Source organism: Passer domesticus, unplaced genomic scaffold (genome assembly GCF_036417665.1).
Source record: "Passer domesticus isolate bPasDom1 unplaced genomic scaffold, bPasDom1.hap1 HAP1_SCAFFOLD_37, whole genome shotgun sequence".
NCBI lineage: Eukaryota > Metazoa > Chordata > Aves > Passeriformes > Passeridae > Passer > Passer domesticus.
The window spans coordinates 1,605,554-1,630,842 of NW_026990149.1; the positions used below are offsets into that span (position 1 = coordinate 1,605,554).

The following is a 25,289-nucleotide window of genomic DNA, read 5'->3' on the forward strand; positions in this document are numbered from 1 at the left end:
GGGTCAGTGAAATTGGAGTTTTGGCAGGAGGTCGAGACTTCTTAAATAAGATATATTTCCTTTAGAGAAAAAGACATCTTGTGATTTGGCAGAAAATAATGGGAGGGTGCGGTAGTAAGAAAAGTGGCCAAAGATTAAAGAATATACCTCCCCACAGTCCCCTAGGTGAACTATTAGAGAGATGGGACTTTATAGAAAGTACAGAAGGATTAGAAAAAGTTAAGATGATTCATTACTGTTCAGAAGTGTGGCCAGAATTAGAAGTGCAAGGAGGATGGCCATGGTGTGGGACGAAAGACAAGTGGATGTGTCAACAGCTGTGTAATTACCTGACGGCTAGAGAAAATACTGATGCTGAGGAACTATTGTATATAGCTTGTTGGTTGAATGCTATAGAGAAAAAAGGAGTGCAAATTTGTAAAGTGCAGAGCAAGAAAGAAGGGAATGAAAGAGGAGATGCTAGAATTAAGGAAATTGGTAAAAGGTGGGACCCCCTAGACTACTTGCCTCCTGATGCCCCTCCACCTTATAACCCTCTCCTTCGAGCACCTCAAATAGCAGATCCAGTTCTTCTCCCGGCTGCCATGGGGGCCATTCCCTCACCACCCCCTTCGACTCCTTCAGCTGCTTCTGCACCACCACTAATACCTACTACACCTGCTGCATGCTCCACCCCTTCTCCAGCTCCACCTAACATGCACCCAAGCTCTTCTCCCCCTCCTACGGCAGTCCCTCCACCTCCTCCTAACTGTGACATAAATACCTCCTTATCTAATAACCCCTTATCACCAGGTATAGCCGTTGACTTACAGCAGGTCCAAGTTAATGCTAATACCCCTCAAGTGAACAATCTTGTGTCTGAAGATGGGCCATACTGTAGTACCCGATCCAGGACCTCCAAGGCAGAGAGACTTTTTCCCCTTAGAGAAGTTCCTATGGGAGGAGTAGCAGGAGGTGTTGGTTTTGTAAATGCTCCTCTAACTGCTTCTGAGGTGAGAGGATTCAAGAAGGAGTTAGGGAATTTAGTTGAAGACCCCGTGGGCATTGCTAACCAAGTGGATCAGTTTTTAGATCCAAATTTCTACACTTGGGGAGAGATGAATTCCGTTCTAAATATATTATTTTCCCCAGAAGAGTCCCGAATGATTAGGGCCGCAAGCATAAGAGTTTGGGAAAAAGATAACCGTCCAGGGCCCCAAGTGCCATCAGGAGAAGAAAAATTGCCACTAGTGGATCCGAATTGGAATCCTAACCAGGAGGAAGGGAGGAAGGCCATGATGGAGTACAGGTCCTTGATAATTCGAGGGATAAGAGAATCAATTCCCAAAGGAACCAATACAAAACTGGCATTTGAGAGTATACAAGAGAAAGATGAAACTCCTGCCACTTGGCTTAATCGCCTGAGGCGGAACTTTCAATTGTACTCCAAAACAGACCTGGACACCAGCGAAGGTGAAATGCTACTAAAAGTCCATTTTGTTACTAAATCTTGGCCTGATATACGAAGAAAATTGGAAAAGATTGAGGATTGGCAAGAAAAAGATATTAATGAGTTATTGAGGGAAGCATTGAAAGTGTATTTAAGGAGGGAAGAAGAAAAAGCAATAGCCAAAGCCAAGATGATGCTTGCTATAGCCAGAGAAAGTGTGGGAGCAAACAACTCTTTCCTACAGTACAAAGCCACAAAGTAGTGGGGGGGGGCCACCACCAGGAGCAGGCAAGAATACGGCAGTACTGTCAGGGACAGGAGGCATGGAGAGGCCTCGAGTCCCTTTGAGTGAAAGCTGCTGCTATTACTGTGGAGCAACTGGACCCCCCCCCAAGACTGTTTAGCCTAAAGTTGTGAAACCTTTGCTAGCTGATCAAGATAGCAAAGGAAGCAGCTTTAAGACCAGAAGATCTGGTAAAAGTGGTTTTTTTTAAGCAGAAACCACACCCGAGTAGGGAAAAAGAAAAAAAGAACTCATATTTTGTGAAATTTAAAGTTACATCAAGGGATATGGGGGAGTGGTTAATATCTGACGGACGGGTGTTGCTAAACAAAGCACTTGCTGGGATAGTGCTAACAGAACTACAGAAACTAACCCACTGGGGAGTCCAAGGACTATGTGATTATTTCCTAAGAAATAACCTGTGCATAAGCAGATATGACCTAGCAGAAACAATTATAAAAGAGTGTTTAACTTGCCAAAAAGGTGAACCAGAATGAAATAGTGAATACCTTAGACTCAGACTGAAGTCCAAATTTGTAGCCCAAACATTGCAAATTATAATTGAAGCTTCAGGAATAAAATGGAGATTGCATACTCCGTGGCACCCCCAGAGTTCTGGGAGGGTGGAACAAATGAACAAAATTCTCAAAAATGAATTGGCTAAAGTGTTTACCCCTAGCGCTCTTGCACATCAAAACAAGACCCCGGTCTGATATAAGGATTTCACCTTATAAAATGATGTTCGGATTGCCATTCTTGTTAACACCCTATAGCACAGGAGACTACCTGGAAGAAGAAGCTACAAGGAAATATTTAGAAGTCATTGGAGGAACCCTAGAAGGACTTAGAAAAAGAGGATACCTCCCCCAAACCTCCCCTCTTGATACAAAAGCACACGACATCAACCCAGGAGATTGGATTTTAATAAAATCCTGGAATTATAGACCATTAATGCCTAAATTTGAAGGCCCCTTTCAGGTACTCCTCATCGCTAATTCGGCTGTGCGAACCAGAGAAAAAGGTTGGACTCACATTACGAGAATTAAAGGACCAGTCCCACCCCCGGGCATTGGACAAGATTCTTCAGTGTCTGGTATTGGACCAGATTCCACACCACTCTCACCCCCGGGTATTGGACAAGATTCTTCAGTGTCTCCCTCTGGTATTGGACCAGATTCTACACCACCCTCACACTCTAACTCAGGACAAGATTCAACTGCATCAGGAGTTAATTCAGCTGAGTATACTATTATAAAAGGACCAAATGACTTAAAATTGACATTCAAAAAGACTGATAAACTGCGTAAGAAAAAAGTTTAGAATCATAACATGTCTTGAAGTGTTTTAAGAAATTTGTAAAAGTTAAAAATTGTTAATAAGTAATTCTGGTTAAGTCGGCCCAACTTGGTACCAAAGACCCCAGGTTAATCTTCTCCAGAGTGCTCCCCTAGGGGGGGACCAAATTAGCAAGGACAGATCAAGAGAGGTTTAACCAGAGGAACAAGAGACTCTAAAGAACTTGGAGACTTCTTCTCAGTAAAATCCTCAAGAGGCAAGGCCGGGTGGGCAGGCTGTGCAGGATGACCCATACCGGACTCTTGGGAAGGGTAGTAGTGCTGGCTCTGATTGCTGGTAGTGCTCTGGAGAGCCCAGGAGAGCTGTGCAATGAGTACTACCAACCTTTCTATGAGAAAGAAGTAAGCTCCTTGCTGAGAGTCCACAACAATTGTGTTAACCTCTCCCAATTAATCTTTTATCAAGAGAATAAGAAAATATATTGGATAACCCGGAACACCACCACCTTTAGGCAGCCACTCCTGGGAGAGCACCCTGTAGGAGAAACCTGGTGGTGCTTTGAACGTGATGCTACTGAAGCAAACCTGGTGAACTGGTTTAGGACAAATTAGGGGAAAATATCTCCAAAGGAGCCCCTTATAGGAAACAAAACCCTCCGCACCTTCCCCCCTCCCCACCACTGGGTTCGGGAAGAATTTCTTCAGAGGGGAAGTGGAAAAAGCTTGTTTATTAAAGAACAACAAAAAAACACTCCCAGCACAAGAGAAGTAGCCCGAGATGGCAACAGATGTTTCACCAGTCCAAGGGGTCGAGCCGTTTCTCTCTTCGCTGCGGAGGGTACGAAGCTTCTCTTGCAGACCCCGGACAGAGCCCCTTGCCCGGCGCCGGTCCGATATCTTCGGGGGGGGAAAGGGGCGGGGGGGGGGAAAAGGGAAGAAAGGGAACAACAGAAACTGGGGAAAGGAAAAAAAATGGCGAAAAAGCAAGCGAGCTAAAAAAAGGCAAGAAAAAAAGAAAGAGAAGCAAAGCTAGAAGAGCAAGCAAGCAGCCAGCCGGCCAAGCAGTATGCAAAAGCCGAGCCCCAAGGCAGGGGCGGGGGGGGGGAAAGGACAAAACGATAGACACAACAAACGGAGCAGGGAACAGAAAGCACGATTTGGGATAATAAGCATGAAAATGTCCTGTCCCCACGACATTCCACCCCTTATCCCATATCGTGAACATGTTATTGAACAACGTAAACTTTCTTCTCACTTGCTCCAACCTTCCACACTTACACGTTTTCTTTCATTCTTACTTGCTCAGACCTTCGACACTTTCATATTTCCTTCTGTTTCATGTCTGTATGATCTAATGTACAGACAATGGTGGTCACGCTTAACAAACAATGATATCATCCCACAATCAGATCTCCCTGAGGTACGCAACGGGTTGTCCCATCTTTCTGCATTATCCACCAGGTATAACCTGGTCCTTGAGCAAAGACAACCCCACAAATGGGTTTGCCTGTACTCGAGGCAGGATTAATCCATACTGTCTTCCCCAACAAACCTCTGACATGGGCCACTGGGACTTTATCTCCATCTACTATATTGAGGGACTCAGACTGGGCAGGACCTGCTCGGTTGGTGGAACCTCGAGTGTTAACTAACCAGGTGGCCCTGGCTAAATGCTGCTCCCAGTTCTTGAGAGACCCCCCACCCAATGCCTTCAAGGTGGTCTTTAACAATCCATTGCATCTCTCCACTTTACCTGCAGCTGGTGCATGGTAGGGGATGTGGTATACCCACTCAATGCCATGTTCCCTAGCCCAGGTGTTAATAAGATTATTTTTAAAATGAGTCCCATTGTCTGACTCAATCCTCTCAGGGGTACCATGCCTCCAAAGGACCTGCTTTTCAAGGCCCAGGATGGTGTTACGGGCGGTAGCATGAGACACAGGGTAGGTTTCCAACCATCCTGTGGTGGCTTCTACCATTGTGAGCACGTAGCGCTTGCCTTGGCGGGTTTGAGGCAGTGTGATGTAATCAATCTGCCAGGCCTCCCCATATTTGTATTTGGACCACCGCCCACCATACCATAGGGGCTTCACTCGCTTGGCCTGTTTGATGGCAGCACACGTCTCACAGTCATGGATAACCTGAGAAACACTGTCCATGGTTAAATCCACCCCTCGGTCTCGTGCCCACTTGTAGGTGGCATCTCTACCCTGATGGCCTGAGGCATCATGGGCCCATCGAGCTAGGAATAACTCTCCCTTGTGTTCCCAATCTAGGTCTATCTTTGACACCCCTATCCTTGCAGCCTGATCTACCTGATGATTGTTTTGCTGCTCTTCATTAGCTCTGCTTCTGGGGACATGGGCATCTACGTGGCGAACCTTCACAGGTAGTTTCTCTAACCTGGTGGCAATATCTTTCCATTCTTCAGCAGCCCAAATTGGCTTTCCTCTACGCTGCCAGTTAGCCCCTTTCCATCTCTCCAGCCAGCCCCACAGCGCATTGGCTACCATCCACGAATCAGTGTAGAGGTAGAGCTTTGGCCACTTCTCTCTTTCAGCAATGTCCAGAGCCAGCTGAATGGCCTTAAGTTCAGCGAGTTGGCTTGATCCACCCTCTCCTTCAGTGGCTTCTGCGACCTGTCGTGTGGGGCTCCATACAGCTGCTTTCCACTTCCGTTTCATTCCCACAATGCGGCAAGAACCATCAGTAAAAAGAGCATACCGTGTTTCTTCTGCCAGCAGTTGGTTGTATGGTGGTGCTTCTTCCGCTCGTGTCACTTCTTGTTCTTCTTCATCAGCGAGACCAAAATTCTCACCTTCAGGCCAGTTTGTAATTACTTCCAGAATCCCAGGTCGATTCAGGTTTCCAATACAGGCGCGCTGTGTGATGAGAGCAATCCACTTGCTCCATGTTGCACTGGTGGCATGGTGGGTAGAGGGAGTCTTTCCTCTGAACATCCACCCCAGCACTGGTAGTCGGGGTGCCAGGAGGAGTTGTGCCTCCGTGCCAATCACCTCCGAGGCGGCTTGGACTCCTTCATAGGCTGCCAAAATTTCCTTCTCTGTAGGAGTGTAGCTGGCTTCAGACCCTCTATAGCTTCGACTCCAGAATCCTAATGGTCGGCCTCGAGTCTCACCAGGCACCTTCTGCCAAAGGCTCCAGGACAGGCCATGGTTCCCGGCTGCAGAGTAGAGCACGTTCTTCACATCTGGTCCTGTCCTGACTGGGCCAAGGGCTACAGCATGAGCAATCTCCTGCTTGATCTGGGCAAAGGCTTGCTGCTGTTCAGGGCCCCAGTGGAAATCGTTCTTCTTGCGGGTGACCAGGTAGAGAGGGCTCACAATCTGGCTATACTCCGGAATGTGCATTCTCCAAAACCCTATGGCGCCTAGGAAAGCTTGTGTTTCCTTTTTGCTGGTTGGTGGGGACATAGCTGTGATCTTATTGATGACATCGGTGGGAATCTGACGCCGTCCATCTTGCCACTTCACTCCAAGGAACTGGATCTCTCGAGCAGGTCCCTTGACTTTGCTCTTCTTGATGGCAAAGCTGGCTTTCAGGAGAATCTGGATTATTTTCTCTCCTTTCTCAAACACTTCTGTTGCCGTTTTCCCCCACACAATGATATCATCGATGTATTGCAGATGTTCTGGAGCCTCACCCTCCTCTAATGCAGTTTGGATCAGTCCATGGCAGATAGTGGGACTGTGTTTCCACCCCTGGGGCAGTCGGTTCCAGGTGTACTGCACGCCCCTCCAGGTGAAAGCAAACTGAGGCCTGCATTCTGCTGCCAGAGGAATGGAGAAAAATGCATTAGCAATATCAATAGTGGCATACCACTTCGCTGCCTTGGACTCCAGCTCGTACTGGAGTTCCAGCATGTCCGGCACAGCAGCGCTCAGTGGTGGTGTCACTTCATTCAAGGCACCATAGTCCACCGTCAATCTCCATTCCCCTTCAGATTTACGCACAGGCCAGATGGGGCTGTTGAAGGGTGAGTGGGTTTTGCTAACCACCCCTTGGCTCTCCAGCTCACGAATCATTTTGTGGATGGGGATCACGGCATCTCGATTCGTTCTATACTGCCGGCGATGCACTGTCGAGGTCGCAATTGGCACGAGCTGCTCTTCTACCCTCAGGAGTCCTACTGCAGATGGGTTTTCTGTCAGTCCAGGCAAGGTGTTCAATTGCTTAACGTTCTCTGCCTCTACAGCAGCTATGCCAAAAGCCCATCTGAGTCCCTTTGGGTCTTTGTAATAGCCGTTCCGGAGGAAGTCTATGCCCAGAATACACGGAGCCCCTGGGCCAGTCACAATGGGATGTTTCTTCCACTCCTTCCCAGTCAGGCTCACCTCAGCTTCCACCAGGGTCAGTTGTTGTGATCCCCCTGTCACACCAGCAATGGAAACAGGCTCGGCCCCTTGGACTGGTGAAACATCTGTTGCCATCTCGGGCTATTTCTCTTGTGCTGGGAGTGTTTTTTTGTTGTTCTTTAATAAACAAGCTTTTTCCACTTCCCCTCTGAAGAAATTCTTCCCGAACCCAGTGGTGGGGAGGGGGGAAGGTGCGGAGGGTTTTGTTTCCTATAAGGGGCTCCTTTGGAGATATTTTCCCCTAATTTGTCCTAAACCTGTTCAAATAATTTGGTGGCCCGTACGGGGAAACCGGACGAAGTGGAATTATTTGAGGGGCAGGGCAGAGCCAGGGAGAAGAATGACTTTTGCATTGGATGGAGCTGTGATTTCCCTTGGCTTTGTTGGCTGACAAGAAATGAACATCCCTCTGTGTCTCGGGCAGCTCCTTCTCCAAGGAAAGCACGTGGGAGTTGGAGCCAAGGAGCTGAAACCTGCAGGTGCAGCCTGGGCTGGAGGGAGCTCAGATTTGCACGAGGCTGCTCTGAGTGCCAGGGCTTGGATGGGGGAAATGGTGGGGTGGGGTAGGGACAGAGTCTGATTGATTATCAGCCATGAAGGGTCTTGATTTTCAAATCTATTCAAACTGCATGAGGAGGTACTTGGATTCAGTGTCAATTGGAAATTGCACATATCCATGTGTTAACAGGAAGAAAAACCAATACAGGACCTAAAAATCTTTTCTCATGGTGTTTTTAAATATGATATATTCAGTTTGAATACACTTCAAGCCTCTGGAGCAGTAAAATTCAGCAGGAGCCTCTGCAAGTTGCTGAGGATGTCAGCAGCCCCCACTGAGGCCATCCCTGCCCAGAGAGCGTGGGGGAATGGGCAGACAAGGAGAGCGTCCCTGGGGCTGGGCCAGCAGAACTCAGAGGCACCAGCGGCTCCAGCTGGGAAATGGAGTGTGGAATGTGGCTGGGAAAGCCCTGCCTGGGCTGTGCCAAGCAGGACAGACAAGCCCAGACACTCATCCCTCCAAAAATCAATTAAATGTCTCAATATGACATTAAAAAGTAATTAGAATTGTTTCTGTACTTTGAGTTGGATGCACTGGAGAAATACCAACAAAAGATATTCAATTCACAAAAAACACTTCTCAGTGCATTAACTTGGCCCATTGATTCCATGAGGCCCTACAGTGTCAGAATGGCCCCTTGGTCTCACAGGGCCCCACAGTGTCACCATGGTCCCTTGGTCTCACAGGGCCCCACAGTGTCACCATGGTCCCTTGGTCTCACAGGGCCCCACAGTGTCACCATGGTCCCTTGGTCTCACAGGGCCCCACAGTGTCACCATGGTCCCTTGGTTCCATGGGCCCTGTGCTGCTGCATTCCCCCCTCCCCTTCTCAGGCCGCCCTGCCAGCTCACAAATGCTCCTTGGGCCTCGGCCTTGGCCAACAGCCCCTGGGCTCAGCTCCTCTGCAGCTCAGCACAAACACTGTCTGCTCCAGGCACTGCTGTGCCCAACCAGCTCCTGGTTTCTGGAGGAGCAGCCCTGGGAACTGGTTTTGTTCCCTCAGTGGCACAACATCCCTGTTCTCACAGTGCCAAAGAAAGCTGTTGATGCCAAGTGTGGCCAGGATGAACCATTGCTGTGACTGCAGCCCCTCTCTTGGGCCCTACAAACAGCGCTGCAAAAGGAGCCCCTTGGAGCTCTCCTGGGCCAGCGACTCCCTCTGAGTGGGGCCTCTCCCAGCCGGGAACTCTCCCGTTTGCTGCACTCGGGGATCCTGAACAATGAGGGAGCCTGGGCCGATCCCCCCACTCCTCCAGGCTCAACCCTTCACCTGCTGGGGAGATGCCAAAGCATCCACAGGGAGCATTTCCTGCCCTCAGGGGAATTTCTCACAGGTGCCTTGCACTGGCTCTTTGTGTCTGTGTGCACACAGGAGTGTCTGTGCTGGGGAGATGTGACAGAAATGCTGCTCTCGGGGGGTTGGAGTGCCATGGATAGCTGAGTCAGTCAGGCCTGTAAGTGAGGTTAAGTCATGAGGAATAACCCAAGTTAAATGCTGCTAGGAGTTGTTCTTATGCTAAGTTCTTATGCTTAATATAAGTAATAAGCTGAGTTAAATACTGTTGAGTGTTATTCTTCTGTTAAATTGCTAAGTCAAGGGTTACAAGTTAGGTTAAATACTATTAAGCTCTGTTCTTTTCCTATATTGTAAAGTTGAAGGGATCAGTAGGTTAAGATATAAGTTAAGTCTTTTTAAGTTTGAGCTCTGTAAGCTTTTGGGTCGTATTCCTTTTATCCTTGCCCTCACAAGGCAAGGATATCCTTGTCCTTGTATCACATACAGGAACAGTTCTCAGTTCACTTCTGGTTTGATTGCCTGGATTTTGTTTGGTTTTTTAGTTGCTTTGTTTCCTTGTTGTGCCTGAAGTGTCCAGTCAGGAGCAGAGTAACTCTTGCCAAGGAACTTTGTGGTGATGTTGCTTAATATTAAATCTGGCTTTTGCTGATCTTTTGCTGGGGATTTTCTCAGTGCTCTCAAGCCCTCATTCGTAACAGGGTGAAGGAGCCCTGGCCCAGGCCCTGGCCCTGGGGGACACAGGGATACTGTTGGGGGTCCCTGTCCCCCTGTCCCACCCCCCAGGGCCCCGGCCCCCTGTCCCCATGTCAGGCTCTGGGGTCGATCTCGTGGAACATCCTCTGGGGGAGGCTGCGGCGCCGGGAGCGGGGGGACCCGGGGGGACAGGGGACCCCTCTGTGCACGAGCAGTGTTGGACTGCTCTGGGGGAACTGTGAGGGGGGGCTGGGGCAGAGTGACCTCCCCAGTGACCTCACACAGCCCCTGTGATGTCACACAGCCCATTTGTGATGTCCCAGCCCACATTATGATGTCACGTTTAATGTTATGATATTACACAACCTACCCTGGCATGTCACACAGCCATTCTGTGATGTCACATCCCGTCTGTGATGTCACACAGTTACCCTGTGATGGCCGATTCCATTTTATGATGTTCAGTCTATGATGTCACAGAGCCTACTCTATGATGTCACAGGCAACTCAGTGATGACACACACAACTGCTCTGTGATGTCACAAATCCCTTTCACGATATCACAGGGCCAGTGCTGGGATATAAGTTTCTGATATCATAAAGCTGCTCTGTGATGTCACGGAAGATTTGGTGATGTCACAAAGTTACCATGTGATGTCACAGTCTGTTCTGTGATGTCACACCTGGCTCTATGATGTTGCGCCATCACCCGGTGCTGTCACAACCCACTCTCTGATGTCAGAGGGCCACCCTCCATGATGGCCGACTCTGCTCCATGGCCTCACATCCCACTCTGTGACATAACAGACAGTTCTGTGATGTCACAACACCGTCAGTGATGTCACAACACCCTCAGTGATGTCACAAAACCCTCTCTGTGATGTCATACTGCCACTCTGTAATGTCACAGCACATACTTTGACCTCACAATCTGCTCTATGATGTCATACTGCCATGCCATGATGTCACATCCTGCTCTGTGATGTCACACAATCCCCTCTATGATGCTGGAGCTGCCCAGTGACCTCACACAACAAACTGTGATGTCATAGCCCAACCTGTGACCTCACACAGCCCACTCTGTGCTGTCACACAGCCCCTTGCTGACATCACAGCTGCTCTGTGCCTCTAGGACACAGCCACAGAGGTGCCGCTGTGACACAGCCCCCTCTGGGACATCCCCCAGCCCCTGCCAGTGCTGAGCCCCTGTCAGCTCTGTCTGTGCCCTGCTGGTGTCCCTGAGCTGCCCTGGCAGTGCCCCAGCCCTGCTGGGCTGTGCCCAGGAGCTGCTCCTGGCCAGAGCTGTCTCTCTGCAGCGCTGCCCTTGCCAGGAGCTGCCTCTGGGCCAGGAGCCCGGCACAGCTCAGCAGCACAGACACAGCACCAGGACTTTAATCACCCTCTGGGGCTTTGCTGCTCTTTGTATCAGACTCAGTCCCTCGGAGTGTGCTCAAAAAACTTCTCAGAGACTCAAAAGGGAGTGAAACACTGAAGTTTCTCATACTTAAAATAAATCCTTTTGAGGAACAGGACCAAAAAAGTATCCCCATGTTCCAGGTACAGCAGAACACTGGAGGCAGTGATGACAGCTGGGGACAAGCAAGGAAAAGGTGTTTCTGATGCTGAGCAAACCTGTGCCTCTGTCCCTGCAGGCTGTCGTCATCCCCCGGCTGCCCCACCTGGCTGGCCCCTTCCTTTGCTGACAGCTCTGCCTCCTGCCTGCCTCTGCCTGCCCACACAAAGCCTTGGGCTGCTCCAGGCTTCTTCTGGGGGATGTGTTGCATCACAGCCCTGCCCTGGCAGGGAAATTCCTTTCTCCTCATGTCCAGTCTGGGCCTCCCCAGCTGCCCCTGTGTTGTGTTCCACCACAGTGAGGGGCGCAACAATTCCCTCAGGGCCCAGAGTCTCAGACCTCAGGCAGGCACCGATGACCAACAGGGAAAGGAAGGCAACAGGATGGATCTTGTTTAGCAAAACCCAGGATCCTTTATTGTGCCAGGGAACCAAGAGAAGAAATGAAGGGGATGGGGTCATGGGTTTAGAGGTGAAGTTTAGGGTCAGGGTCTAATAGCAGAAGGAGCAGGGGACTGGAAATGGGTGGGTCAAGGAGGACAACCAAAAAAAAAATCTAAGCTGGAGACATTGCAGTAGAATTTAAACCAATGAGGGTACAGAAAAGGAAGAACATTCTGGGGCCATTCCTTATTTGACCAGATGGGGTGGAGTGTCTTTTCCCGGGATTGCAGAGGCACACCCCACAGGGTGGAGGGGTGGAATCTGCTTTCAATTACACCCCTCGCCCAATGGTGTCTGTCTGGGTAGAATCCCTACTTCATGGGGCAGGGGCACTCCACACCCTTGGTGCCATTATTTCTTTCTCTAGCTGCTTTTTACAAGAAAAACTCCTCTCTGATACCATCCTTCACTCCCTCCCGGACTACTCCTGTTCTGTCCTCAGTCTCAACACCACTGAGCCCAGAGCCATCAGCCTCTCCCTGCTGGTTATGTGATGAGGCCTCCAAACCCCATCTTGGGAGATTTTTCAGTCTTCTCCAAGGTCTGTGAAAATGGAAAAATAGTGGTCAAAGTTATTTTCTCCCAAATCTTGCAGTGACAGGATGAGGGCCAACATCTTTCAACTGAATGAGGGTGGATTTACATTTGTTAAAAGGAGGAAATATTTTACAATGATGAGAGTGGCCCAAAACTGCAACTGTTTTTCCAGAGAATTGTCCAAGAGCAGGAGTTTTGTGCAGCCTGACATAGCGAAACCCTTTCCCCTCCCCAAGAACAGAATTCCTGTTGTGTGGGTTCTCTGATGTGCTGGGTGCCCTCACAACGCTTCTGGCCAGAATGTCTGCTGAGGGCAGCCAGGCTGCTGCAGGGCAGTGACCTCACAGCCATCACCATGGCAGCCCTGTCCCCTGGGCCTGGCTCTGCCCTTTCCTCTGCCCCTGCCTTGTCTCTGCTGGCATGAAGAGTTTTGTCGTGAATATCTTGTCCCCAGGGTGCTGGGGCCAATGGCTTCCCAGGCAGGCTCCTGGAGCAGAAGTGGCTTTTCAGAGCCCAGGCAGAAATGAGCCCTGAGGCAGCAGCTCTGCAGTGCTGGCCACCAGGCCGGGCTGCCAAGGGAGGCTTCTGGCCATGCCCTGCAAGCAGCTGCTGCTGCCAAGGTGCCTTTGGTGCCTCAGGCTCTGCCTGGCACAGCTGCCAGCACGGCACTCTGCCCTTGTGCCCGAGCCCTTCCCTGTGCTGGGGCTGGCCTGGGGCTTTTCCTGCAGTGGTACCTGCCCTGCTCCTGGCACAGGAAAGGCAGTTCCTGCTGGAGCAGGAGGAACTGCCAGGGGCTCCAACAACTCCAGCAAGACTCTGTTGACATCAAAATTGCTTCCTAGATCACTATATTCTAATAATTGTTATATCTCCTGTACTGTGGAGTAAATAACTATCTTTTTAAAAATTTAATCTGTGGTGTAAACAAACCATTCTGTCAAATCATGATCAGAATCAATCAGAGCTGTATTTATATAAATTTATCTAGAATTCCATCGATAATCCTGTGGGACAAATTGCATTAAGGTTCAATTCTACCTGTCCAATCTTTTACACCTTTGACAAAGTCTGGGGCTGGGATTGGATCCAGCCACTCCCACTCTCCTGTACTAAAATAAATTTTGGAAGTCTAGGGGCCCTGCAGGGGTTTGAGGATCCATGGTGGCTGTTGGGTGTCATTTCTCCATCTCATGAATCTGCAGGAGTTTCTCCAATAAAGAAATAAAGCTTTTGCCTGAAGCTGCCACTGTGCCCATGACAGGAACCCCTGGGAGTGTCTGGGACATCCCGGCTCTTTGGCAGCCTGGGGACTCCTGGGATGTCACCGTGGAGCCCCCGTCAGTGCCTGTGACAGATCGGTGCCTTTGCAGCCCCAGGTGCCATGGGATGTCACCATGGAATGGCTGTGACTGCCTCTGAGCACACGGCCCTTTACCATCCCCAGAAACCCCTGGGAGGTGTCCATGGAGCCCCTGTCTCTGCCTGTGACATTCCAGCTCTTGAACAGCCTGGAGACTCTTGGAAAGTCCCCATGGAATCCTTCTGAGTGCCTGTGACAAATGTGATCCTTGGCAGGCAACCATCCTCAGCCCCCTGTTGCTGTGCTCAGTTTCCATAGCAACCATCCCCAGCCCCCTGTTGCTATGGTCAGTTTCCATGGCAACCATCCCCAGCCCCCTGCTGCTATGGTCAGTTTCCATGGCAACCATCCCCAGCCCCCTGTTGCCATGCTCAGTCCCTCGGCAGCTCCATGCAGACCCCATGCCAGGGGTGGGTGCCATGGACACCAGCTCAGGCCTGCAGCCAGAGCCCGTTGCCATGGCAACCATTGGCAGCCCCATCCCCAGGGTCACGGGATCCCAGATCCACAGAATTCGCTGAGCTGGGAGGGACCCATCAGGATCCTGGAGTCCAACTGCTGGCCCTGCACAGGACACCCCAACAATGCCAGCCTGGGCCTGGCAGCGCTGTCCAAACGCTGCAGGAGCTCAGAGAGCCCTGGAGCTGGGAGCCTTCCCTGGGGAGCCTGGGCACTGCCCCAGCAGCCTCTGGGGAAAAACCTTTTCCTGAGATCCAGCCTGAGCCTGCCCCGACTCAGCTGCAGCCGTTCCCTCCAGTCCTGTCCCTGGGCACCAGAGGGAAGAGGTTCCCACAGCCCCAGCCAGGGACCCGCTCCCAAGGCTGTTGCCATGGCCAGCAGGGCTGGGACCAGCTGGGATGCTCGGTTTCCATGGGCCAGGGTTCAGGAATGGGATTCCCCAATTTCCTGCTCCCTCTAAAACCGTGCTGCTGCTCGCTGCCCTCCCGCCTCCCATGGAAAGAAAAAAAGGCAAAGATCCCAGGCTGGGATAAGAACAATTTACTGGGAACAGCAATGAGATAAGGAACAAACAGGAAAAAAAGCAATATTGATAACAGAAGGGATAAGAAAAACTATTTACAGGGAAAACTACAACATCACCACTGAGTGGCTCTTCCTGGCCACGTATTTCCTCCTGCCTGGAAAAAGGACACCTTTCTCCTCAGGGAGAGAGAGAGAGTCCCTTTCCTGCCCCTGGCAATGACCTGAGGTGGGAGTGAGTGTAATGACACGGCTCTGGCCAGACCCTCTTGTTCTTCAATCCCACATCAGGTCATTAGCAGGGGCAGGAAAAGTGACAAGTGTCTTCCCACCATGGATCACAGGGAACATGGATCAGCAAGTCTCTTCCCAATGCGGGTTCTCCAATGGGGGATGAAGCTGGAGCAGCACACGAGGCTCTTCCCACACTCAGGGCACTTGCAGGACTTCCCTTACTGGTGACTCTGTTGGTGTTTGGTCAAGTTAGAGCTGTGGGTAAAGCTCTTCCCACACTGGGGACACTCGTAGGGCCTCTCCCCGCTGTGGATGCACCGGTGCCTGGCGAAGTTTGAGTTGCAGTTGAAGCCCTTCCTGCAGTCCGGGCAGCGGAAGGGCCACTCCTCTGTGTGAATCCATTGATGCTGGAGGAGACTGGAGCTGGTCTGAAACCTCTTCTGACACTCGGGACAGTCATAGGGCCTCTCCCCGGTATGGATGTGTTAGTGAGTGATGAGCTCAGAGCTGCACCTGAAGCCTTTCCCACACTCCCCACACTCGTAGGGCCGTTCCCCAGTGTGGCTCCTCTGGTGCACGATCAGGCTGGTGATCCACCAGAAGCTCTTCCCACACTCCAAGCACCTGTGAGGCTTCTCCCCATCAGGAACCTCCTCATGGACCACCAGCTCCAAGCTCTGGCTGAAGCTCTGTCCACCTTCCTAGCACAGGGTGGATCTTTACTCCTCAGAGCAACCTGGGCTGCGTTTGCAGCCCCTCCTCGTGCGGCATCTCCGGGGCTTTTCCTCCCCGTTGGGTTCCTGCGCCGTGGAGCCGTTCAAAACGGCCTCTGCCACGAGGTTCTGCCGCGGGGATTTGTCCTCCCTGCTCTCCATCCTCAGCTCCTGCTCTGGGGGAGGAAGGACAAGGACAGGATGGCATTTGCCTCCGGGCCACAGGCAAGGGCAAGGAGATGCCCCCAGGCTGTCCTGCAGCCGGGGCCCTGCTGGGCTGGGAGATGGAGCAGGAGAGAGGGGAAAGGGGCACTGACTTCCTCCTCACCTGCTTGCATGTTCTGGGGCATTTTCCTCACAGCCTCAATGGGGGTTGGCAATGGAAATCCTGGTTTGAGGAAAACAAAGGATGAGCACATTGAGTTTGAAGGTCCCTCTGCCCAAGTCACTCTCAACAAGTCACCAGCGACCTAGGCTCCAGAAAAACCTCCCAAACACCACGAGTCAGCCCGGAAAAACCCTCCCCAGGAGTTCCCTGTCCCTGCTCCCTCCCCTCTGGTGTTCCGGGACTCCCCTGTCCCAGCTGCTGGGGTCACGCTTGCATTGGGGGTCCCCCTTCTCCTCGGTGCCCGCCCTCCCCAGCCTGCTGGCAGTCCCAGCAATCCCAAAAGCTGCCCCCTCTTCGCTCCCCATTCAGGGCTGCCGGGGCTTTTTGGGCTCCCTTCTCCCCTCATTCTCTGCTCTGGGCTGCAGGGGCTCCAAGGAGTCCCCCCTGCCCCTCTCCAGCCTCTGCAGGCTCCCGCCCATGGCGGCGCTCCCCCCTCTCTGGGCTCCCCACTTTGGGCTCCTGGGGGACACAGGGCTCTGCTCCTCCAGGCTGCCTCTGCCGCCAGCCGCCACCGCCACCCCCCGATGTCCCCCCGAGGGGCCTTTTCCGCTCAGCCTTGCACTTCTTCATTCTCCAAACATCCCCCCAAAAAACCCAACTGGGAGGAACTGGGAGTGACTGGGAACATGCTGGTGGTCACTGGAACAAACTGGGCTTATACTGGGATCAACTGGGATCACGCTGGAGGTGACTGGGATCATCCTGGCAGTGAGTGCCACTGCACTGAGGCTGACTGGGAGTGCTTGGCAGCAAATGGGATCATACTGGAAGGAACTGGGAGTGACTGGAACAAAAGGGAGGATGAAAGAGAGCAACTGGAACCATGTGGAGCACAACTGGTTCATACTGGCAGGGACTGGGAGCACACTGGGCTCATCTCTGGATCATACTGGGAGGGACTGGACTGATACTGGGAGAATCTGAGAGCGACTGGGAACACACCCTGCACATCATCCCCCATACTGGGCCTGACTGGGAGCAACTGGGATTATACTGGGAGCACACTGGGAGGGCTGGCATGTGACTGGGATCCAGCTGGAGCTTGCTGGGATCATATTGGGGTTGAAAGGGAGTGACTGGGATCACACTTTGGCCTACTGGGAGCACCTGAGAGAAACTGGGATCATGCTGCAAGCAAACTGGAGGAACTGGGCAGGACTGGATGCATGCTGGAGGCAGCTGGGATATTCTGGGCATGACTGGGGGATCACACTGGGAGAACTGACACCTTCCTGGGGCCACTGGCGGCGCCTGGAAATGACTGCAGACATGCTGGGAAATGTTGGGGGGTTTTGTGGATTTTGGGGGTGTTTGGATTTTGGGGGTTTTATTGGTGCTTTTGGAGAGGTGTTTTTTTGAGGGGATTGGGGATTTATTGAAAATTTTGGGGGTTTTTTTGTATTTTGGAAGGTTTTACTGGTATTTTGTTTGCAGTTTTTGCGATTTTCATAAATTCTGGGGGTTTTATTGGGATTTTTAGGAGATTTTGAGGTGTTTATTGGAATTGTGGAGGCATTTAGTGGGATTTATTTGGGATTTGGGTTTTTTGGCAGTTTGGGGTTTTTTGGATGTTTTGGTGGGATTTAGGGGAGTTTTGTGAGGTTTTTTGGGTGTTGCTCTGATTTCTTTGGGTCTTTGGGGAGATTTTGCAAGATTTTTTAGGGGACATTTTTGGGGGGATTTGTGGGGTTTCATCAGGATTTTGGGGGTTCTTGGGATTTCAAAAGACTTTGTTGGCTTTTATTAGGGTTCTAGGGTGTTCTAATGGGATTTTGTGAGATTTATTTCGGATTCCATGAGTTTTATTGGGACTTTTGGAGCTTTAAAGGAGATTAAGGAGATTTTGATGCCTCTCAGCCCTTCCGCAAACCCTGGGACAACCCCAAAGACCCCAGACGCCCAAATGCCCCAGAAATTCCACTAAAAATCCCAAAATTTCCAAGAAATTACAACAGGATCCTCCAAAACCCCAGAGAATCCCACAAAATCCCCGTGAAACACACCAAAACTCAAAAACCTCCCCAAAATTTCACTAAACCCCCTCAAAAATCAACCCCCTCAACCCCAATAAAATCACCCAAAATCCAAAACTCCCCAAATCTACAAAACCCCCAAAATCCCATAACCCCCCCTGAAACACAATAATTCTCTCCAAAACCTCTATAATTCCCCCTGAACTTCCATCAAATACCCAATAAAGCCCTAAAAAGCCCCAAGATAATCCCCAAAACACTCCCAAAATTGCATTAAAATTGCCCCCAAATGCCCCAAACCCCAAAATTCCCCCCAAAATGCCCCCAGATCCCCCCAGACTCTCTGGGGCCGTCCTGGATCAGGGGCACCGGCCGGTGGAACAGGAGCCACCTCAGGGGCCCTCGGAGCTCTGTGGGGAGGGGGCACCATGGGAGACCCCCAGAAACGGGAGGGGGGCTGGGAACCCCCAGGATCCCCAAATCTCCTCCGGGAACCCCAAATCCTCCTGAAAAGCCCCCAAGGTTGGCCCAGGACCACCCTGGAACCCCAAAGTCCCCCCAGCACCCCCAGGACCCCCCTCGAGACCCCTCTCAGAACCCCTCCCCACCCCCAGATCCCCCCACAGTGCCCCAGGACCCCTCCCCAGACCCTCCCTGACACCTCACGATCCCCCAGCCAAGACCCCTCCCCAGACCCCGCCCCACACCCCGGAACCCTCCCCAAAGCCCCCCCGGAACCCTCCCCAGACCCCCCCGATCCCCTCTCAGCCGCTCCCGGCCCTGTCCCGGCCGCCTCAGCAGCTCCCGGAGCGCTCCGGCCGCTCCCAGCGCCGCCCCCGCTCTCTGCAGCGCCCGGCACCGCCACCGCCGCTGCGGCTCGCCTCTGATTGGCTGCAGCGGCGCGGGGAGGCGGGCGCTGCTGAGGGGAGCCGCGCCCTCATTGGCTGGTTCGGGGCGGGGCGCGCCGCTATTGGCTGGGGAGCCCGTGCACGCGGCGGAGGCGGGAGATTCAGAGGCGAGCGCGGCTGAGGAAGGCGCTGAGGGGAAACTGGGGGGGTTTGGGGCGGTCTGAGGAGAAATTGGGGATTTTGGGGAGATTGACGGGAAATAGGGGGGTGTGCGGTGGGTTTGGGGGGAGTGAGGGGGTCTGAGGGGGCTTTGGTGGGTCTGAGGGGCTTTGGGGATCTTTGGGGGCAGCTTGAGAGGGTCTGGAGCGTTCTCAGGTGGGTTTAGGGGGATCTGAGGGGAATTGGGAGGGTCTGAGGGGATTTTGGGGGATTGTGAGAGGAGCTGTGCAGCTCTGGGGGCTTCTGAGGTGCATCTGGGGGGCTTTAGCGGAGTGTGAGGGGATTTCCCAGGGTTTGGGGGGGATTTGGGGCAGTCTGATGGATTTGAGGGGGTCTCAGGTGGGTCTGGGGTCAATTTTGTGGGGAACTGGGGGGTCTGAGGGTCCCGGGAAGGTTTTGGGGGTCCAGGGTGATCCTGGGCCAACCTTGGGGGGGTTTGGGGCTCCCAGAGGGGTCCCGGGGGAGATTTGGGGGTCCCGGGGGGTCCCAGGCCCCCCCTGAACCGGGGTCTGGGGGTTTCGGGGCGAGGGGGCACAACAGGGGTTCCACCCCCCCCTCCCGTTTCTGGGGGTCTCCCATGGTGCCCCCTCCCCACAGAGCTCCGAGGGCCCCTGAGGTGGCTCCTGTTCCACCGGCCGGTGCCCCTGATCCAGGACGGCCCCAGAGAGTCTGGGGGGTTCTGGGGGGCATTTTTGGGGGGAATTTTGGGATTTGGGGCAATTTTAATGCAATTTTGGGAGTGTTTTGGGGATTATCTTGGGGCTTTTTTAGGGCTTTATTGGGTATTTGATGGAAGTTCAGGGGGAATTATAGAGGTCTTGGAGAGAAACCAAACCAAAGCCAAAACCTTGTGTTTTGGGGGGTTATGGGATTTGGGGGGTTTTGTGGATTTGGGGAGTTTTGGATGTTGGGGGATTTTATTGGGCTTGAGGGGGTTGGTTTTTCAGGGGGTTTAGTGAAATTTTGGGGAGTTTTTTTTTAGTTTTGGTGAGTTTCACTGGGATTTTGTGGGATTCTCTGGGGTTTTGGAGGATCCTATTGTAATTTCTTGAGGAATTTGGGATGTTTAGCGGAATTTGTGGGGGATTTGGGGGTCTGGGGCCTTTGGGGTTGTGCCAGGGTCTGCAGAAGGGCTGAGAGGCATCAAAATCTCCTTAAAAGTCCCAATAAAACTCATGAAATCCGAAATAAATCTCACAAAATCCCATTAGAACACCCTAGAATCCCAATGAAAGCCTACAAAGTCTTTTGAAATCCCAATAACGCCCAAAATCCCGATGAAACCCTGCTAATCCCCCAAAAAATGTCCCAAAAACCATAAAAATCCCACAAAATCTCACCTGAAGACCCAAAGAAATCATGACAACAACCAAAAAACCCCACAAAACCCCAAAAAGCCTACCAAAACTCTCAAAAAAACCTCAAATCCCCAATGAATCCCACTAAAATCCCCACAATTCCAGTGAAATGCCTCAAAATCTCCTAGAAATCCCAATAAAACTCCCAGAATTTATGAGAATCCCAAAAAAACCCCAACAAAATCTCAGTAAAACCTCCCAAATTACAAAAAAACTTAAAAAAAAATTCAATAAACCCCCAAACATCCCCAGAAAAACATCCCCCCCCAAAGTGCCAATAAAACCCCCAAAATCCAAAGCCCCCCCAAAATGGACAAAACCCCCCAACATTTCCCAGCATGTCTGTAGTCATTTCCATGCGCTGCCAGTGGCCCCAGGAAGGTGTCAGTTCTCCCAGTGTGATCCCCCAGTCATGCCCAGAATATCCCAGGTGCCTCCAGCATGCATCCAGTCCTGCCCAGTTCCTCCAGTTTGCTTGCAGCATGATCCCAGTTTCTCTCAGGTGCTCCCAGTAGGCCAAAGTGTGATCCCAGTCACTCCCTTTCAACCCCAATATGATCCCAGTAAGCTCCAGTTGGATCCCAGTCACATGCCAGCCCTCCCAGTGTGGTCCCAGTATAATCCCAGTTGCTCCCAGTCAGGCCCAGTATGGGGGATGATGTGCAGGGTGTGTTCCCAGTCGCTCTCAGATTCTCCCAGTATCAGTCCAGTCCCTCCCAGTATGATCCAGAGATGAGCCCAGTGTGCTCCCAGTCCCTGCCAGTATGAACCAGTTGTGCTCCACATGGTTCCATTGGCTCTCCTTCACACTCCCTTTTGTTCCAGTCACTCCCAGTATCTCCCAGTGTATCCCAGGTCCCTCCAGCAGGTTCCCAGTCCCTCCCATTATTCCCCAGTATGATCCCATTTGCTGCCAAGCACTCCCAGTCAGCCTCAGTGCAGTGGCACTCACTGCCAGGGTGATCCCAGTCACCTCCAGCATGATCCCAGTTGATCCCAGTATAAGCCCAGTTGTTTCCAATCCCTCCCAGAACACAGCCAGCCACTCCCAGTTGCTCCTGTCATGATCCCACTTGCTCCCAGTCACCCCCAGCATAATGGCAGTCACTCCCAGTAGATCCCATTTGCCCCTGCCATGGTCTCAATTGCCTCTGCGGGCTCCTGCTCACTCCCAGTATGATCCCAGAATGATATCAGTACAAAGCCAGTACAGTCCAAGTATGATTCCAGTATGATCCCAGAACAAACCCAGTAGAGTCCCAGTCACTCCCAGTATGATGCCAGCAGAGCCCAGTCCCTGGCAGTGCTGCCAGCGCTGGGATCCCGCAGCCCTCTGTGCGTTCCCCCCTCCCGGCTGTGCCGAGAGGAGCCCCAAGGGCTGGCAGTGCCCAGGCAGGCTCCCCAGCAGGGCCCAGTTTGGATGTGGGGCCCCCAGTTGTCGCAGTTTGCCTCTCCTTTTGCCCGGGCCGGCTTCCCCCCTTCTCCGCAGCGGCCGGGAGCAGCCGAGAGCCCCGCGCTGCCCGTGCCGAGCTGTGCCGGCTCCAGCCCCGCTCCTGCCGCGGGCTGCGAGGGCTCCGGGAACGGGGCAGCGAGGGGGTCGCTGCTGCTGGGGGAGGAGGAGGAGGGAGGGAAGGGGAGGGATGAAGGAGGAGGAGGCGGGAGGGTGGGGGGGGAGATGGAAGAGGAGGGGGAAGGTGGAGAGAGAGCAGCCACAGAAGGAGAAGGAGGTGTGGTTAGGGAGGTGAAGGATTAGGAGGAGGCGGGGGGATGGAATAGGAGAAGGGGCAGGAAGAGGAAGAGGAGGGACAGAGGCGGATCAAGGCTGAGCAGCAGGAAGCACGCGGTCGAGCCCTCCGTGCATTCGCAGCCCCCACCTGTGGGATCATCGCCCCATGGCGCTGGTGAGCGGGGAGGGGGAGCTCGGCCCAGATATCCCGGGGGATCTCTGGGCTGGGATTTTTTTGGGGGGATGTTTGGAGAATGAAGAAGTGCAAGGCTGAGCGGAAAAGGCCCCTCGGGGGGACATCGGGGGGTGGCGGTGGCGGCTGGCGGCAGAGGCAGCCTGGAGGAGCAGAGCCCTGTGTCCCCCAGGAGCCCAAAGTGGGGAGCCCAGAGAGGGGGGAGCGCCGCCATTGGCGGGAGCCTGCAGAGGCTGGAGAGGGGCAGGGGGGACTCCTTGGAGCCCCTGCAGCCCAGAGCAGAGAATGAGGGGAGAAGGGAGCCCAAAAGGCAGCCCGAGAAGGCCCGGCATCCCTGAATGGGCAGAGCAAAGAGGGGGCAGGTTTTGGGATTGCTGGGACTGCCAGCAGGCTGGGGAGGGCAGGCACCGAGGAGAAGGGGGGCCCCAATGCAAGCATGACCCCAGCAGCTGGAACAGAGGGAACTCCCAAAGAGCAGAGGGGAGGGAGCAGGGGTGGGGAACTCCTGGGGAGGGTTTTTCAGCCCTGAATCTTGGTGTTTGGGAGGTTTTCTGCAGCCTAGGTCGCTGGTGACTTGTAGAGATGGACTTGGGCAGAAAGACCTTTAAACTGAAGGTGCCCATCCCTTGTTTTCCCCACATCAGGATTTCCCATTCTCACTTCTTGTGAGGCAGTGAGAGAGAGGAAGATGTCCCTGGACATGGAGTCAGGTGAGGAGGAAGTCAGTGCCCCTTTGCCTCTCTCTCCTGCTCCACCTCCCAGCCCAGCACAGCAGAACCTCGTGGCAGAGGCCATTTTGAGCGGCTCCAAGGCGCAGGAACCCAACGGGGAGGAAAAGCCCTGGAGATGCCACACGAGGAGGGGCTGCAAACGCAGATGGCGGGGATCTGAGGGGGAAAGAGCCAGCCTGGGCCGGGAAGGCGGCCGGAGATGGAGCCAGAGGTCGGAGCTGGTGGTCCATGAGGAGGTTCCTGATGGGGAGAAGGCCCACAAGTGCGAGGAGTGTGGGAAGAGCTTCAGGTGGAACTCCGAACTGATTGTGCACCAGAGGACCCACACTGGGGAACGGCCCTACGAGTGTGATCAGTGCAGGAAGAGGTTTCAGGGCAGCTCCCATCTCCTCGTGCACCAGCGCACGCACACAGAGGAGAGGCCCTTCCGCTGCCCCGACTGCGGGCAGGGCTTCAGGCGAAACCCCCATCTTGTCAGACACCAGCTCATCCACACTGGGGAGAGGCCCCATGAGTGTGAGGAATGTGGGAAGAGCTTCAGGCAGAGCTCCACCCTGGTCCAGCACCAGAGGACCCACACTGGGGAACGGCCCTACGTGTGTGGGGAGTGTGGAAAAAGCTTCAGCCGGCAATCCCACCTGATTGTCCACCAAAAGATCCACTCTGTGGGGAGGCCCTACAAGTGTTCCAAGTGTGGGAAGGGGTTTCAGACCCGCTCCCATCTCCTCCAGCACTATCGGATTCACACAGAGGAGAGGCCCTTCTGCTGCCCCGACTGCAGGAAGGGATTCAGGCACAACTCCACCCTCGTCACCCACCGGCGCATCCACACTGGGGAGAGGCCCTACGAGTGTCCCCAGTGTGGGAAGAGCTTCTCCAGCAGCTCTAACTTGACCCAACACCAACGGAGGCACCGGTGAGGGAAGCCCTGCGAGTGCCCCGAGTGCGGGAAGAGCTTCGTGCGCTGCTCCAGCTCCATCCCCCACTGCAGGAGCCACGCTGGGCACAGCCCTGGTGACCCACATTCCCTGTGATCCATGATGGGAACACACCTCCCTGATTCTCCTTCTTCCTTTGGCTTTAATTTTTTTCTGTTCTTCCTCTCTTTGCCCTCCAGAAGGCATGAGGGATGGATCTGTCACCTCAAAACCACTCAAATCCCACTGAAAATAACTGAATTTTAACCCATAAAGGCTCAATCCCTCCTCAAATTGCTTGTTCCCTCCTCAAAAAACTCAGTCCTGGGCCGAACTCACTCAATTCCACAGGCAGCAGGGTGAGATGGGGTTGGAAGGGGATTGGGAACAGTGGGATCCCAATTGGGAGTGGTGGGATGGGGATTGTGTGGGGCTGGCTGGGTGGGATGTATTTGACAGCAAATAAAACTTTCAGAGTTACTGATTTCTGTCCCATTCATTTTCAGTCAGTTCTGTTTGCAGAGTGCCGCCTTCTCAGCTGATTAATTTGCTATAAAAATCCCATTTTTCAAATCATCTAACCCAAACAATCCAAAAACCAATATCCAAATAAAAGCAGTACAATTAAATTTTAAAAAATAATTTGAGAGTACTTAAGGGTGTTATTAAAGTTTAATTGTTTGGTTAAAATGTAGGAGAAATTCTAGTGGTGCTTGGTTTTGTATTTAGTATGTTTGTAATATGAATTTTTTTACTAAGGTGTGTTAGATTGTATGTTAGTTTTATCTAAAGTATATTAGTTATTGAGTTAAAACTTTCAGCAGGTATTTCCTGGTATACAATTTGTTTATTTTTATTTCTGGATAATGGTATACTAATAGTTGTTGTTTTAGATTGACTCATTATTGGATTATTGTAAGTAGAAGTCAAAGTTATTATATTTCATTTTTATTATAATTTATTTCATTTTAATGATATGTTGTTGATTTAGAATTTTAATGTAATTTATTGATAGGATTGGAAGGAAATTCAAGGACAGGAACAGTTTTTCTCAGCTGGGAATTGGAATTCCAGACCCTGGGATTGTGTGCAGGACCACACAGACTGCGATCAAATATGGACTGGGGCCATGTGGAATGGGACCATACAGATCAGGATGATAC

The 25,289-nt window shown here is 52.4% G+C and overlaps 1 pseudogene; it reads right to left on the reverse strand.

Moving 5' to 3' along the window:
* Positions 1–14,829: 14,829 nt before the first annotated feature.
* The window catches only part of LOC135292522 (zinc finger protein 883-like), a 45,336-nt pseudogene continuing 34,876 nt past the window's right edge, over positions 14,830–25,289 (reverse strand).